Source organism: Phaethon lepturus, unplaced genomic scaffold (assembly GCF_000687285.1).
Source record: "Phaethon lepturus isolate BGI_N335 unplaced genomic scaffold, ASM68728v1 scaffold11015, whole genome shotgun sequence".
NCBI classification, from domain to species: domain Eukaryota; kingdom Metazoa; phylum Chordata; class Aves; order Phaethontiformes; family Phaethontidae; genus Phaethon; species Phaethon lepturus.
In genome coordinates, this window is record NW_010539908.1 from 21,007 (window position 1) to 36,552 (window position 15,546).

Below are 15,546 nucleotides of genomic sequence, written 5' to 3' on the forward strand. Positions count from 1 at the left end.
AGAGACACATGGGATGAGCACCACAAGTAATGTTAACTGTCTGTTCATGTGATTTTTGAAAATTTAATCTACTGCCCTAAACCTACTGGTTTTACTGGGAGACTTTGCCATGCAACCAACCCTACAGCCAACTCTCACCCAAACACCCTGGCTGGCAAGGAGAAGGAAAACTGGAGCAGAAAAAGAAGGCTCTGCAGCACTGTAACCAGCTCCACTTGCTTCCCATTCTAATAAGTGTCTGGTGAGTATTTAGGCTGCTAAGCCTTTTAGGGGACTCTTCCTTTCTTGGTGAAATGGTTGTAACTCAACCGAGAAAAATTTCAAAACTGCAACTGATTTGAAAAGGCGATGCAGATAAGTGGCTTTACCACGGAGAATTCTAACAGACACTAGAGCAGCTGTGAAACAAACACTCAACATTAGCACTGCAGTGTTACCACTAAAAGGTTTCCCATCATTTGTTTTTCTTTATAAAGTAATACCTAAATACTGAAGACTAAGTTTTTAAATTTAGCTCCTAATTTAATATGCAATTACTGCTACCCTGATGGTGTTTTAATGGCAATATATTTTTATTGGTGACTTCAAATGAACCTCATCTGATCACCTTAACCCTTCTCTCATCATGCTTTAGTTAATGACTCATTACCTGTAGTCACACCAGGGACATCTGTAAGGCTTTTCTCCAGTATGGACACGCTTATGTCGTGTCAGATGCGATTGTGTTGTGGAAGCGAAGTTACACTCATCACATTTGAATGGTTTCTCTCCTAGAAGGTGATGAGAGAAGATATGCGTTATCAGTTTTCATCAACGGAGAAGGAAGACAAGTCTAAATCTCTGGCAAATCCCTTGAGATAGATTTTAGTCCATGTATATATAGCAACCGCAAATACAAAATAAATTTCCAAATACAAATGCATTAATTGCAAAGTACTATTCTCACTATGACATACACACATCAGTAGCCAGCTGACTTCCCATGTGGTGTTACACAGCAGCAAAAAGGAGAAGAAAACTGCACCGAAACAGGTTAACCATGTTATTGGGCCTTAGTTCATGAAAATACCATCATGAGGTGACAGGCGTTCTTCTCAGCCTACACCTTCTGTTGAAGTTGGGCCCATGAACAGCCCTGAAAGCAACAATGCTGGAGACAGAAGGTGAGAAAGGAACATCTCCAGGAAGAAAGTGTCTCTGTTTTTGTCTCCTGTCCTGGATTTTTCATCTTACCCATTAAATAATACACATAAACCAGGACTGAGAATATGAATCAGAACTCAGTGCTCCATTCTTTCTCTCTTGCCTGCTATCCTTCTGCCCTTGTTAATCTTTTCTGAACAGTGGGCCAATTTCAGCAGAAGGACTTGCAAGGTTAATGAAAAAAACAAAACAAAACAAAACACAACCACCAAACCTATTCTAGGACAATAATATTTTCAGAAGACTAAAATTCAATCTCTGCTGAATGTGCAGCTGCACTGAAAATTTCTAGAGGACTACTAATTGAAGCAAGATAAAAATCCCTAGCTTATAAATTGTTATGTGAAAAGCATACCCTCTCCATCCAGCAGAGGGTCCACCCCTTAGAAGGCACTAAGACAAAATCTCATGATGGATACACATACTGTGACATGTAGCTAAAACACCTGCATCCCATTTTTCCAACTGGTTGCTCCAGAAATATTCTGTGTGGCTCACAGGCACATGTAATTATCATTTAGAGAGGAAACCGGTTTCTTTTTGTATGTAGAAGACAAAAGGCAGCTCCTAACTTAGGTGATCTTGACTGCCTTGTGCAAACCTTCAGAAGTATTTATGCTAAAGACTACATAAGGAATCAACATCCCTAGCTTAACAAGTCTGAATAAAACTGCTAGGAATGGACACCTACCTTGTAGGCTGTTCAGAGGTCTAGAATAGGCGGTTTCAAAATTGAACCCTAAGCCTTTTAGCAGGGTTCAGACTGACAGGAGACACACCACCAGCAGAAAACACATCAATAGCAGGCCACTCCCAAGCAGCCATGCCTCCAAGCCAGATTTTTCAAGCCTGCTTAAAGCATGAGACACTCAAGACTTCCAAAGAGACTTTGTCAGAATTCTGAGAAGAGAGGGAAATCTGCATTTTTCGCTCTTGGAGACTTGGGTTTTTCCTTCTCCCAAGGGAAAAAGAAATGCAAGGTCCTCAGCCCTGAAAAGCCCATAATGCTGTACAGAAGGACAACAGAGCAGCAGCTGAAAGCTCCATAAAGAGTTGGAATAATTGCTTTTAGCAGCTGTTGGAGAGAATACCAGCCACTATTTTTCATTTATTGTTTCATGGGACAAGGAAAGGTGAAGGGGCAGGACACAATGTGGAAGCCTCTATGCTGGACAAATTGAGACTGCTAGAAAGTATGTCCTTCCTGCCCCAAATGGGGTTTTCTTGTCAGACACTGACTCTCTGCTCTGGAGAACCTGATTCTCCCAGCAGCTTGAATGGTACTGGCTGCTGCTTCAATTAGACTCTCTGGGAGGCCATAGACTCCCTAGCAATGTAACCTGCTCCTGAACTGAAGATTCCTGTACCTGATTTATTTTATCTTCTAGTATTAAAGAAGACAGCAACATTTTCAAGCCTAAGTAGTAAAAACACAAGTATTTTAGATAACGTACATACTTATTTTAATGTCTTTCATTTAAATGCATTAGAAACTTGCCAACTTGCCCCCTTGTAAAAGGGCAGATCTGAACGGAAAGGAGATTTTTAGTTTGCCATTCAGGGGAGGATGGATCAGGTAAAGGTCTGCTGCTGTGCTGGGGCAGGGCTTGTGGGCTGACAGATGAATGAGGGCCTGTGGAAGCCAAGGGGGCTTGGAAATTCCATAGCGACCAAAAGAAAAATTACAATCTTCACCCACTGCCCCAGGAAGTTTCTCCTTAGGAAATCCTTGTGGCTAACTGCTCCTGTCAAGTGGACTATGTGTAAATCTCACCTGACAGAAAATACATCACAGCAGCACTACACCAACTAAACCAGGAGGAAAAAACACCACTTAGCGTGGCCTGTAATTCTTAGCAGCTGTGCAGCGGGAAAAGTATTTATTTTTATGGAAAATTAACCAGGTTAACAAGGCAAGTTGAAAAAAATCTAAAAGATGACTTCTATTTCTTTGGCTTGGGGAATGTTGAAGAGTCTAGTAGTCATAGCAGCAGTACTCTCCTTCATTTGCTTGTTTATTTAAATTTTCCACAGACCTACTAATTTAAGTATATTTTGTCATCTTAACCTTTGGGTCAGAATGCTCTTTACCAGCCTTTGTGTCCCAATTTCCCTACCCCCAGACATTTCAGGCAATCATCTTTCATTTTTATACAGGCTGCCATTAAATATTCCAAGAGGATCCTCCCGCACCCCAGTGAAGGATCTAATTCATACAAAATTAAAATAAAAGCATATCATAAAAATCAATATCAATATCAAACAAATCATAAAAGCAATACTGCCAATGTTTTTTAAACACCACTATGTAATGACTATAAAATAGTGTATCCAAAAATGTGTAAGGACAAAGTATACATATTTAAAGATTAATAAAGGTAAAAAACACAAACCACTCTGTCCCTTACCATTATAGAAGACTTGTCTGTGCCTCACCATCTCTATCAATAACAAGTCCCATGAAACAGAAGGATAGGTGCCCTAAAATTCCCCAATGGTCAACAAGTTTGGGGGGGGGAAAGGAAGGACACACATTCCAAGATCAAGGAACCACTATCATCTTTGTAACACAAGTACTTTCAAAAAGCTATGTTTCCCAACCACAGGATCACAAAAGAAGAAAAGGTTGTGCTTTTCTGCCAATACTGCAAGTAACTTCTGAAATGCATCAGTTAAGTCACCTGGCATGGAAAATTTCAGCTCCAACAATCAAAAGTTTAGGAAAGCAGCTCATAAAAGGGTCAGATCATGGGGAGCACCCATCTGTACAAAAGCAGTTATTAAATTTAAGGCTTAATACGCTAAGGCTTTCTTTTTCTCCATATTCTGCACTGACTTCTTCTAGCACGTATCTTAGCTCCCCCTCCACCCCTCCAAATTACAACTTACTTTCTCTTTCCTTCTTCCTCGTTACTCTGATTTTACCTCTTTTGAGTTCTCTGTCTTTGATGATGAGCTTTTTAGGACAACACAGAGTATACCTGTGCAATCATAAAATTTCTCTGTGCAGTTATGTACTTAAAGTGTACTTTTCAAAGGAAAAATGAAACAACACAATAACAAAACTTATAAATATTGGTGATAGATGTTGATTTGTGGATGGCAAAGTGAAATTTTTATTTACAAACATGACTGTCCAGACAATTTCTACCTACAGATTATATGCATTTATATGAATGTGCTACTAAGGATCCAGCTTTCACATAAAAGAAGGGAAAAAATAAAAATCAAATAGTGCTTTCAATTTGCCAGTCTTGAGCGACTACTCAGAATATTTGTGAGATGGAAGAAATCTTCCCTCAGTTGTATCAATAGGAAACTATTGCTTTTAGTCCTATTTGTCTTTCACATGGTGTGTTGAGCAGCACAGAAAGAATCCTATAAGTTTCATTTGACCTAAAGAATGAGTAGACCACAAAACGCAGCCATCTGCTTACGTGTTACAGGATTTTTCTTCTTACTTCCAGCCATATCGAGTGTTTTTAAGGCTGTTCTCTGGAGAGGCACTTACAGGCTTCCTAATGAAGCCTGAAGTTTATTAAAGTAAATTCTGTTTGCTTTTAGTCTGGTCAACTTTTTTGCATATAAGACATATAAAAATAGTGACATCCTTGCTCCCTTGTTTTCTTACAAGAAATCCTGTAGATGCCATAGGGTTGCTCTTCCATAGCAAAAAATGAGTGACAGTTGTATGCTCAGAAATGGGAAGAAAACTGTTCCACTAGACAATTTCTCTTAAGTACAGAGAAAGTTTTACTAAAGACAGGTTTTTGGTGTCAAAAAAAACATTTCTGGCCAAAGGTTTGCTATAATCAAGTTCCACACTCTGCTGCAATTGTTGGCATAAATAGAAACGGAAAAACACCACAGATCCTCTTCAAGTTTCAACCCTCCTCTTGCTGAAAAGAGCAGTAAGTCTTCTTACTGTGCTACATTTTCTGTGGTATTCAGCATTATAATTTTTTAAAGCTGTGGTGGGGAAGTTGAAGGAAAGAGGCTACATTATACATTAAATTCAATGCCAAGTAATGTAACTACACATTAAAGTCAAAGAGCAGTTCACATGAGAAATAGAAACACAAAGTGAGTCACTCATCTGGATAAAAACACATATATTATTAAATTTTCTTTCTTTATTACATTGACCTATAAATGTCTTGAGAAGCGCAAGACTGAAATGAGTGAGCAGAAGCAATCACACAAACAGTGATCTCTACGATATAAGCTACCATCTTCAAAAAATCATGAAAATATTTGAACAAAGACACAATCTTCCTAAGCATTTCCATAGGTTCAGGGTGACTCTCATAGAACTGCTGTGTACAGTAAGTGTACTTGCCCTGTAATGCTCTTCTACTGTAAGGTACTTCTATGATCCCCAGGAAGATTCTACCACATCCAACACAGGAGAAGGAAATGTAGACTGCTGTTGTGTAGAAGAAGATGAGGATGGGGTTTTCACAATTTGCAGACATACTAACCAACGTTAAAAAAGGAATTTCATGCAAAAGAATACCAACTGTGACTGATCAGCACTGTTGGAGTGAGCCAGCTAAACGGAAGTTTACTGGGAAACATGTAGAAGAAGGGAAAACTTAGAGTGATACCAAAAGGCAGACAAAGGAGGAGCACAAACAGTAACAAGAACATAAACAAAACTAATTTAAAATTAAGAGTTAAGTGTTTTCATGTTTTCATTTCAAGCCAGAAATAATCACCTTTGCTTGTTTTTTCTCTCATGCAATTTCCTAGTTGATCACGATTAAGGCAAAATATTTAAATTTTGTGTTATTATATGTTTCTTTTGCGTGTGTGCATGTGTTTTTGGTGGCTGATTTAGAGTTATGTACTCTTTTTTATTATAAAATTCAAACGATCACTTAAATTCTTTGTGGAATTCAACTAATTCTAAATTCAGCCAACACTAACATTTGCAGTATTATTTACCTTCCTATCTTAATGCAGATTTTCTTACTGGAACAAAATATTAATAATTTTTTTTTTTTTCAGGAGGATTCAAAAGATTAAATTTTTTCCTCCCAGCCATGTTGAGGCACCAGAACTACAGTGTATACGTTCTTGCAGCACTGCTCTTATTTACCACATAGCACTGTAGCGGACCAACATGCAGACTTTGTCTTAAACATTTCTTGGTGCGGAGGCCTGGCAGAGCTAGCGCAGGCATAGTGGTAAATACCACCTGGACTAGACCGGTTTCAGAGCACAAAGGTGAGATGTGGGGAGTTGTGAATTGACTTGGCTTCATCTCACCTTGATGGACCCTTATCTATGTGGAGATGACTTGAGGGGAGCTGCATAAATGGCTCAGCCCGGGGAACAATGCATCGTGGTAAGAATCGAAACCTGAATGGAGCCTTATGTACTGCACTTTAAGAGGGCATCAGCCAAGCAACCACCCCCTCAAGCATGCGAGAAGAACGTGCTGCGTGGGCACTAAAAACGTGCCGTTTCCTCGGGCAACCGGAGTGAAAAAGGCAGGACTAAAAAGTATAAAAGGCGGTGCTCATAGTGGCTGGGGTGGAACCCGCACCGCCAAGGAACAAGAAGAATCAAGAGGACCGACGGGACATCACTGGATCCAAGGGTGGGGATATCTTCTTTGTCTCTGTCTCTCTCTCTCTCTCTTTGTCTCTCTGTCAAATTATGAAAGACGTGTTGCATGGGACTTGTTGGTCTAGTTAGATTGTTTAGTTTACTATTAAATTGTTAAATTGGTTGGCTGGTGTTGTTTCACCTTAATTTAATCCAGGGGGATCATGAACCTGGTCGTTGGTCCCAAGGGGAGGGAGGTTGTCCTAAACAACTCCTTTTCGGGCCGTGACAAACACCAGCTGATACTGCAAGTGGTGTAAGTTTCTTAAGACAGTTTGTGCTTGCAGCCTAGGCAGCCATGAGCGTGTACTGTAAAGCATTAGACAAAGAGAGAGATGTGAGTATTCTTTGCAGTGTGATGAAATTCTAGTCAAACTCGGGACCACTCTTGAAGCTGCCATTGCTTCAATTCACAAAATTGGTCAGGCCACTGATATTTACATACCCAGTGAAAGACTTGCAGAATTTCATAGATTGATTCTTGCAGAATAGGACTGGAAGAAGACGCATTCAGATGATAAAATAATGCTAGAACATTTTACCAGGACAAAATCAGCCAAAGACTTAGCTTACTCTCTGTTTGAAGTGTGCGCTTCTCACAAGACCAGATCAGTCATTAAGGACATAACATATTTGACACAGAATAAAAACATCAACTGGTAAAACACCAGGGATCTCTTGTTAGGCCAAACTATTTTTTTCTACTTCACAGTTGAGAAAGCCTATATAAAGGAAATCTGTATGGAGATGCATCATGTTTTGCAAATAAATTAAGTACAAACATTTTTCAACTTCTAAAACTAATGGCTTTTTCTTTCACTTTAACATTCCTGTACTTATTTTCATTTAAAAACCAAAAACATATCTTCCAGGGATAATACCCTATTTCTCAAAGTAGTCCGTACAGTTTGCTCCACAAGTGACCGAGGGCCAGATTCTGCCAGCCTTATTCACACCAAGCTATACTTCATGCTCCCTGTAATATTTCCAAAGAAAATGCATCTTTCACAAGATAAAGGTATTTCTCCAGTTACATAAAAATAATCTCATCTAAAAAGAGAGAGAGTAAGAAATACCAGAAGCAAGAGCATCAAAAGTCTAAGTGGGTGGTCCCACAGTCAGTCCTCTCGTGTCAAATATCTATCAGCAGCTGATCATTTCTCTGGGATGTCAGGACACCTCAGGCCTTGAGGCTGGGACGAGAGGAGGCTTGTTAAAGCCGGTTAAGACTCCTCAACTACATGAGAGGATTTGCTCATTTGCCCTTGAATCAAGGGTCTCTGACAGGTGATAGAAGTAAATCTTGGATTGGAAGATGTTCTGTGTCAGCCCCCTAGACAGCTTGTATTACAGTAGGGAATTATTTAGGCCATTTAGACTATTTTGATACCTATCCCTTTCAAACCTGATTGTAATTTGCTTTGGCATTCTGCTCTGGGAAAATTGTGCCAACTGGGGACACAGGAGAAAAAATACAGGTGTATATACAGCGCGTGCAGCTAAGGACTGAGATAAAGTTGTGCACTGGATGAAAATACAAGAGAACCCATGGAAGTGCAACAGTGCAGGCAAAGGTGGACTGTGCCATTCTCCCCGAAACAAATAGTAGCTACAGATAATTTTTCTGCTAAACAATCATCTCTGATTGTTTGTGCCACAGAGGCAGATAAATGCCAAAAAGATAGATCTCTCTGCCTCTGAGATACTGTCCTGTATAGTATAAAGTTAATAGCAAAGTAATAACGAGCCTCCAGTCTTGACATAAAATATAAAGTTATGCCTGCTAGATGCAAGCTTCATGATCTATAACCTGTGAATCCCTGTGATCATAGCACAAAAGACTCTACCATACTGGCAAAAGAAGGGCAAAATGCCATCGAAAACCTGGACAGCTTTTCACCAGGAACATACCATATTATCAGCCTAATTTTGCAGATAAACAAGGAAATAAAATATTTTTTTTTATTGGCTTGTGGCCTAATGATACAAAAATATAAATATCTAACTGATGATAAAGACTTACATTTCTGAGAAACCAGATCTGAACTCACATAATAGGTAAAGACAAGAATATGCATTTCTTCCACTTTTGCATTCTGAAATGACTGTTCACCATTTGTGTGGCTGCACTGCTTATGAGTCCTAGACATATGCATGATCCCAGTGTGCCACATGGCAGGCCAATAAAAACCAAAAGGTAGTTCCCGTCCTTTATTAGATTTATTTCTACTAAAAACCAAACCAAACCAAAACATTTTAATTCTTAGCCCACATTTGGTAAACTTTATCCAACATGCGAAAAATCTTCAAAGCTGCAGAAAAATGGAAACTGTTACTTACAACTGAAGCATACAACTTCAATTCCAGCAGCTGCATTGCCTCCTGTTATCATTCAGAGAGTATAATACTAAAGAGAACTTCTTATATTTACTGTATGCTTTTTCTTAGACCCTTTAAAAATGCAAACTTCCTGCAGTGAATGGGAACTGACTGCAGCAGTACTCTCACAGAAATGCATGTTCCTTGTTATCAGAAGAAAAATTCTAGAAGTATGATTACTAGTTAGACTTGCAGGCAACATTTGTCCCTGAATATATATTTATATATATATATTTTTAGAGCTTATCCATTTCAAGATACTGCCTGACCAGCTCTGAAAACCCCACCTTTTTGAAAGCATCAGACTCTCCTCCAAATATGGTTGCTTTAATAAACTGAAAACAGGGTAGAAAGAATGGCTTCAGGCTCTCAAGAAAGAGAGTATCTGCTCTCCAGGAAATTACACACTTAGATGGTGTACGTCCTGAATCAAGATTAGTTTATTCAGGGACATAATAAAATCTCCCACTGAGATTCCTTTACAAAATCCATGGAAAATTCATGATATAACGACTACAGCTTCTCATTTGTTAGCCATTTCTTTCCACTGTACATTAGACAATGGTCACTTAACTCACACAGCAATTCCTGATGATATTACATTATACTCATGCTAGTCAGTAAAACAAAAACTACAGTGGCTTAAGCAGTAACACTTCTGCATGTTTCAACAAAATCTATTCAAATAATCAAATACTTACAAGGAACGACTAAAAACCACAATTAAGATAAAATGTATTAATAAATGTTTAATACTTACACTTTTTCTGGTCTTTTGAAACTAAGAACCAATTTAATTTTACCTGATATTAAATTTTTATAGCCAGGTGGTAGGAAAGCTTTGCTAATTCTGGGAAAGAAATCTTGCTCTACATGCTAACCATGTGGTAACTCTTAAAGTTGCACCTATTAATTACAAACTATCTTAAAATTACAAAAGGGCAACTGAAACAACACTAGCTTTCAACTATGTCTCAGTCTCAAATAATGGATTAATCTATATGTAGTCTCTAATTTTCACCCAGGGACATTCTAGCAGACTCTTGCAAAATCTTCACAGTAGGTAATCTATTTGGGCCTTGGAAAAAAAAAAAAATTAGTAGACTTAGCATTCATTTAAAGAAGAAAGCCTGTCTTTACAATTCACTTCCTTCAGAAAAAATGCCGAAAATACCCTCCTCCCCACCCCAGGCAATTATTCAAACTCCCAGCTCACAGATTTGATGCAGACCTGGGGCATACCGATGGTACAAAAACGAGAAAAAGCAAAGTAAACAATGAGCCGATGTATTATTTGTGCTGTAACGTGCTATTTGACTTGCGTTACTCCCCAGTGTAGAGGGACTCCCTTGCTGGAGCAAACATAGCAAAGAGTAAAGACAGCTTTACTGACCTGTGTGCTGCCGCCGATGCTTGGTGAGGGCATGACGTGTCCCGCCGGCAAAGCCACAAAGGTCACAGAGGAACGACTTCTCGCCTGTTGCAACAATAAACAGATGAGGGACTGCGGAGGTCACAGATCATTAAAACATATCTATCAAGGCTTTCAGGGTTACTAATTCCTCCAATCAAATGTTTCCATGTAAATATGTCAAATGGGAATGAAATTACCACTGCGGTTTATTGACTGTGATAAAATCTGAAAAGCACCACTGAACATAATTACATACTTGTCAGACCCATAAAAATTAGCTTTATTATCAATGGAATGGTTTTGTACAACTTCATTTCTGTTAGATGTCTTCCAGATGGGGCTGCTTTATGCACTTGAACAGTTTTTATGCATATCCTGATTTTTTACAATTCCCATACATCTGGCCTTTCTGTGCTGAGTAAAGATTGCCTAGAAAAAAAGTTAGTATACTGTATAGATGATTCCGCTTAAATAAAATATATTGAATTTACTAACAAATTAAGGGTACTGAGAAATTTTCAACAGATTAGATCACAGTCATCTTTAGTTACCTATTAATTAGTATTAAATTATTTTCTTGAATATACAGAAGAGCCCAGGCAACAATAAAAGCCACATTATTCAGTACCAGTGGCAATTCAGCCTTGTTTATGTTTCTAAAGTTTTCATGACATAAAGAAAACAGGTCTGGTATTGGTACTGAAATGGCAGCAGAACTTGGATTGTTGGTCTTCAAATCATAATTCTTCATTCCAAATCTCTGGACCAATCTGAGAGATTCTGGCAAGCTCAATACACATTAAAAGTGCGTAAACGCTCTCTTCTTAGTATTTTTTTTTTGTTAATAGAAGCTAGGATTTTGCCCTGTTGTCTATAAATACAGTCTATTGTTTCACAGCAACCTTTTTACTCTGTATGTACTAATATGCACAGCAAACTCAGCCCATGAAGGCCACATAGGAGGTCATTATGAATTAATAACACTAACCTCACATATAGACTCAATAACCTCAGATAAGACCAAAGTTTAAAAAAATATTTTTTTAAAAAAGAATCGCATAAGTCATTTGGAGCCAAATTGTCTCCTTGTGCAGTAACACAGCGGAGAGAGTGCTGTTGGGGCAATGATGCTGAATTCATCGAAACTAACAGTCTCCTCCAAATTTTTCCCCGTGGGGAAGGAAATTTAGTTTCTACAAAAGACGGCCGGGTTAAGAGGTCGAGTGTCAAATTACCAAGCCCGCCTGTGAAGAGAGAGGGATGGAAACCTCCCCGTGGTTTATTCTCACACAACCAGACACGCTAATACACGGCCTTTCTGGAAAAGCACGGCACTTCAGTTGACTTCGGATGGCATTAATATAAGCGAGAGGCGATCTCGTGAGTGGGAGCTCCCCGGAGAGCACCGCAGAGCCCAGCTGCTCTCGCCCGCCACGGCCTCCACGGGGCCCCAGGGGAACCCGGCTCCTCACCACAGTCACTGCACGGCCGGAGTCCTTAGGCCCCGTGCCACAAGGAGGAAAGCGAGGCCTTCAAGGCTTCCATGGCAGCTTGAGCCCTGCCACTAAACTGGGATCATAAAAATGCCGATTAACACCCACCAGGTAGCTAGGCTGTGAGATGCGATCGGCACATATTAATCTCCATTTCAGAATAAAGCAAATGGCATACTGTTATTTTCTGCACTCAACTCTGGTCATGAAAAGCAGGTTAAAATTTTACAGGATTTGGGGCTTTTTTGAAAATTTGGTCTCTTGATGACAGCATTGCAAGACAGTATTCTAAGATGCAAAATAATTTCAGTACCTCCTTTTAAGAGTCAGTTCTAGCCATCTATGATTATAATTGAATTAAAAAAAAAACACAAAACAAAACAGAGAAAGCAGAATGCAAACCCATCCTAACTATCACATGAAGAATGCATATGTGCTAAATGATGTAACAAAGTCTGAATTTTACTGCAAAATGTTAATCAGTAATATTATTGCTGAGGTTATACATGATTGTTACACAGAGATTTCTGCATAATCTCTTTCCTTTGTGGGTTTTTTGGGTTTTTTTTTAATCAGGAACTTCAGCATGTAGCACTTCATCAAAATATCAAAGAAAAGGAATAGAAGGACTACACATAACGCTTAATTATAATTAAATATTAATTAATTAATCATTTTTAAGTATAAATCTTTCTAACTAGCTGTAATGCCTAACACCTCAGCATAAAATTCACACTTTAAAGTTAAATGCTGTTCCATGCCTAGCAAGAAATTGCTCATCATCTATATATTGTCATAAATTAGCTCATGTTGTGTTTAACATCTAGGAGCAGACTTCAGTATGGCCTGCAGCTTCATACACTAATGAGGACACAGAGTACCCATAGCATCTTTGCAAGCCTACGGATTTATTGGGTAGTTTATATTTGGGCCTTCAGAACAGCTTTTTGAGCCACAGAGAAATGATTCAAAACTAACCAACAGCTTATAAATAGGGAAATTGATCCATCCTATAAAATGATTTGCCAGTTAAATATTCCACACTCCTCTAGGTTGGATCTGGGAGGTGTCATGCAGGCAGGGCTCTTGAGGCTTTGGATCTGAAAACAGGAGGCTGGAGAAGACTTGGGTCCTGCTTTTTTAAGCTCAGGAAAGGTGGTGATACATTTGATTTTCTTCAACATTCATTTTCAGGAATATTGATGAATTAATACCTGATTTTTGTATGTATCATGGTATATGCACAAATACATACATCCACACAAACACACAGAGAAAACTTAATCACCTGTGACTTTAAGTTCAACTGCACAGTATTTCTTAGCACTGAAGGTTGATGTGGGTTGAATGCCTCATATCTAGACATAATATTTCATTTTATGCTATGGGCATGTATTGATACATAGATGTATTTTACATTCTTCTGGATATGCTTAACAATTTTATCATTCCAACTTCAGAATTTGCGACTTTTAACTTTTAGGAAAATGTAAAGGCAATATTTCACTTGCTATACAGGGGGCTGATCTAACTTGCCATGTTTCTATGATAGCAGAAATGCAATAGAAAGTGGTCCTTTTCTTAACAACTTGAATTAGTTTCAAGTGTGCCATTTTGCATTCAAATGTAGAAAGACACGGAAACCAATCCTTTATTTTCTATTAGAAAACAGCCACTGTCCCCTATCTCTCATTATGGTGCAGACTACAAGACCTAACAACAAAAATCCATATTATTGATCTAGCCAAGTCTCCACAATTATTCTTTAGAAGGAAACGCCGACGATAAATTACATCTGCACTGGCTTTTCATCTGCTGTTCGATATAAGTGATCTCTCAGGGCAGGCTGGAGACCTTAAATCGTCAACACCCTTGTCAAAGAAGCTAAGGAGGCCTGGGCTTCCCACAAACAGCTTTGGAGGAACTTTTAACCTACAGTTTCAAGCCAGAGCACAGATTTTTAGAAAATGGGGAAGAATCTGTTGAGGAATACTAAACAAATCTTTTTATTTCCAGTGAAAACACCGTGTTTGATCTCTGTGAGAAAATGGCCAGGCTGTAAGCGCAGCATGATTTTTCCGAGTCTCTTTTTCACTTTCCCAACCACGCAGATGTCTAAGTTCCTAGAAGAGCTCAGATAATGTAATGTCAACCTTATACCGCTTTTCTTTATGTACTATAATTATATGAGGCCTAATAGAATTTCAAAATCTGCATTCCATACATTTATTTTGTCTGAAACCAGTGTCACATATTGGTTGTATGAAAAATGATATTTACTGTTATTAGCACTGAATGGTATTTTTAAGGACTTCGGCATATTTCACAGGCACTTATTTTCTAGACACTGCACTTGTCACAGCTTAAATTTTATTTAACTTCAAACCTAGAATTAACAGTGCCTGTTCCCTTGCTAAAGGTTCTGTATAACTTAAATCAATTAAATTTAAGCACATATTTTGCAAAAATGCTCACTTGGCCCATCTGAAATACACCACCAAATTTGAGGGTTTTTTAGTAATTATGGTTCTCTGAAGAAAAAGAAAATCAAAGCTGTATTTCAGAGGGTATTTTACTTGAGCATACAGTGACACAAACACACAAAGGCTGCAAGGAGAGAAAAGGATTCCTATTAAAAATAACAAGTGCTGAAGAGCTTATTACTTCTGCTGTTTCCTTTGCACCTGTACTCTGCTAACCAAGCTTCTTTACATAAAACCTGATTGTGTTTAGTCGCCAGCAGCTCTCTCTATCGTTTAACTGGTAAGTGAAGGATTATCGCAGAGACTGCTAAGAGGATGTGTACCTTTACACGTGTTTCACTTCGTTAAAGAAATGACTTGTGTTTGAACGATCATCCCAGAAGCTCAATTAAACCAAACTTAGATGTCAAAACCCTAATTCCAGGCCGCGGCGCATTCTCCCCCTGCTCCAACTGTTGCGGGACAAGAGAATTGGAAGCAGAGGCAGGCACCCTCCAAAAATGAAGCGCTTTTACTAATTGGCATGGGAGCGGTTGCTCCCTTTCTGCCTTCGCCATCCGGACCGCGGCCTGCTCCCACGGCCCTAGGGAGAAACGCGTTTCAAACCTGTGTGAGTCCTAAAGTGGTCCTTCATGGCGGAGGCTGTGAGGAAAGAATAATGGCAGGTGGGCCAGGTGCACTTGAACGGCTTCTCCCCCGTGTGCAGCTTCATGTGGTTGTTCAGCGCCCACTTCTCCGTGAAGCTCCTGTCACACAGGCGACATGTAAATTTCCTGGGTAGGCAAGAGAGGAGGAATTAAAAGCCCGCACGTGCACAGAGCAAGCAAAGCTTGCACAAGCTTCGTGGTTTTAACCCCGAAGCGTGGTAAATGCATAGACTTTCGTGAAGAGAATTGCAGACCGGGTCTGTCATGTCTGTATAACCAGGCATTGATTTTTCTGTCGAGGCCTGGCACTTCAG

The 15,546-nt window shown here is 39.2% G+C and overlaps 1 long non-coding RNA gene across 1 annotated transcript; it reads right to left on the reverse strand.

The window, feature by feature from the left end:
• Window positions 1-678: 678 nt before the first annotated feature.
• On the reverse strand, window positions 679-15,320 carry LOC104620916. Its single transcript, XR_738037.1, has 3 exons — window positions 15,192-15,320; window positions 10,589-10,672; window positions 679-770 (listed from the first exon to the last, which is right to left on the reverse strand). It is a non-coding gene; the product is annotated as an uncharacterized LOC104620916 (long non-coding RNA).
• Between the last annotated feature and the right edge of the window lie 226 nt (window positions 15,321-15,546).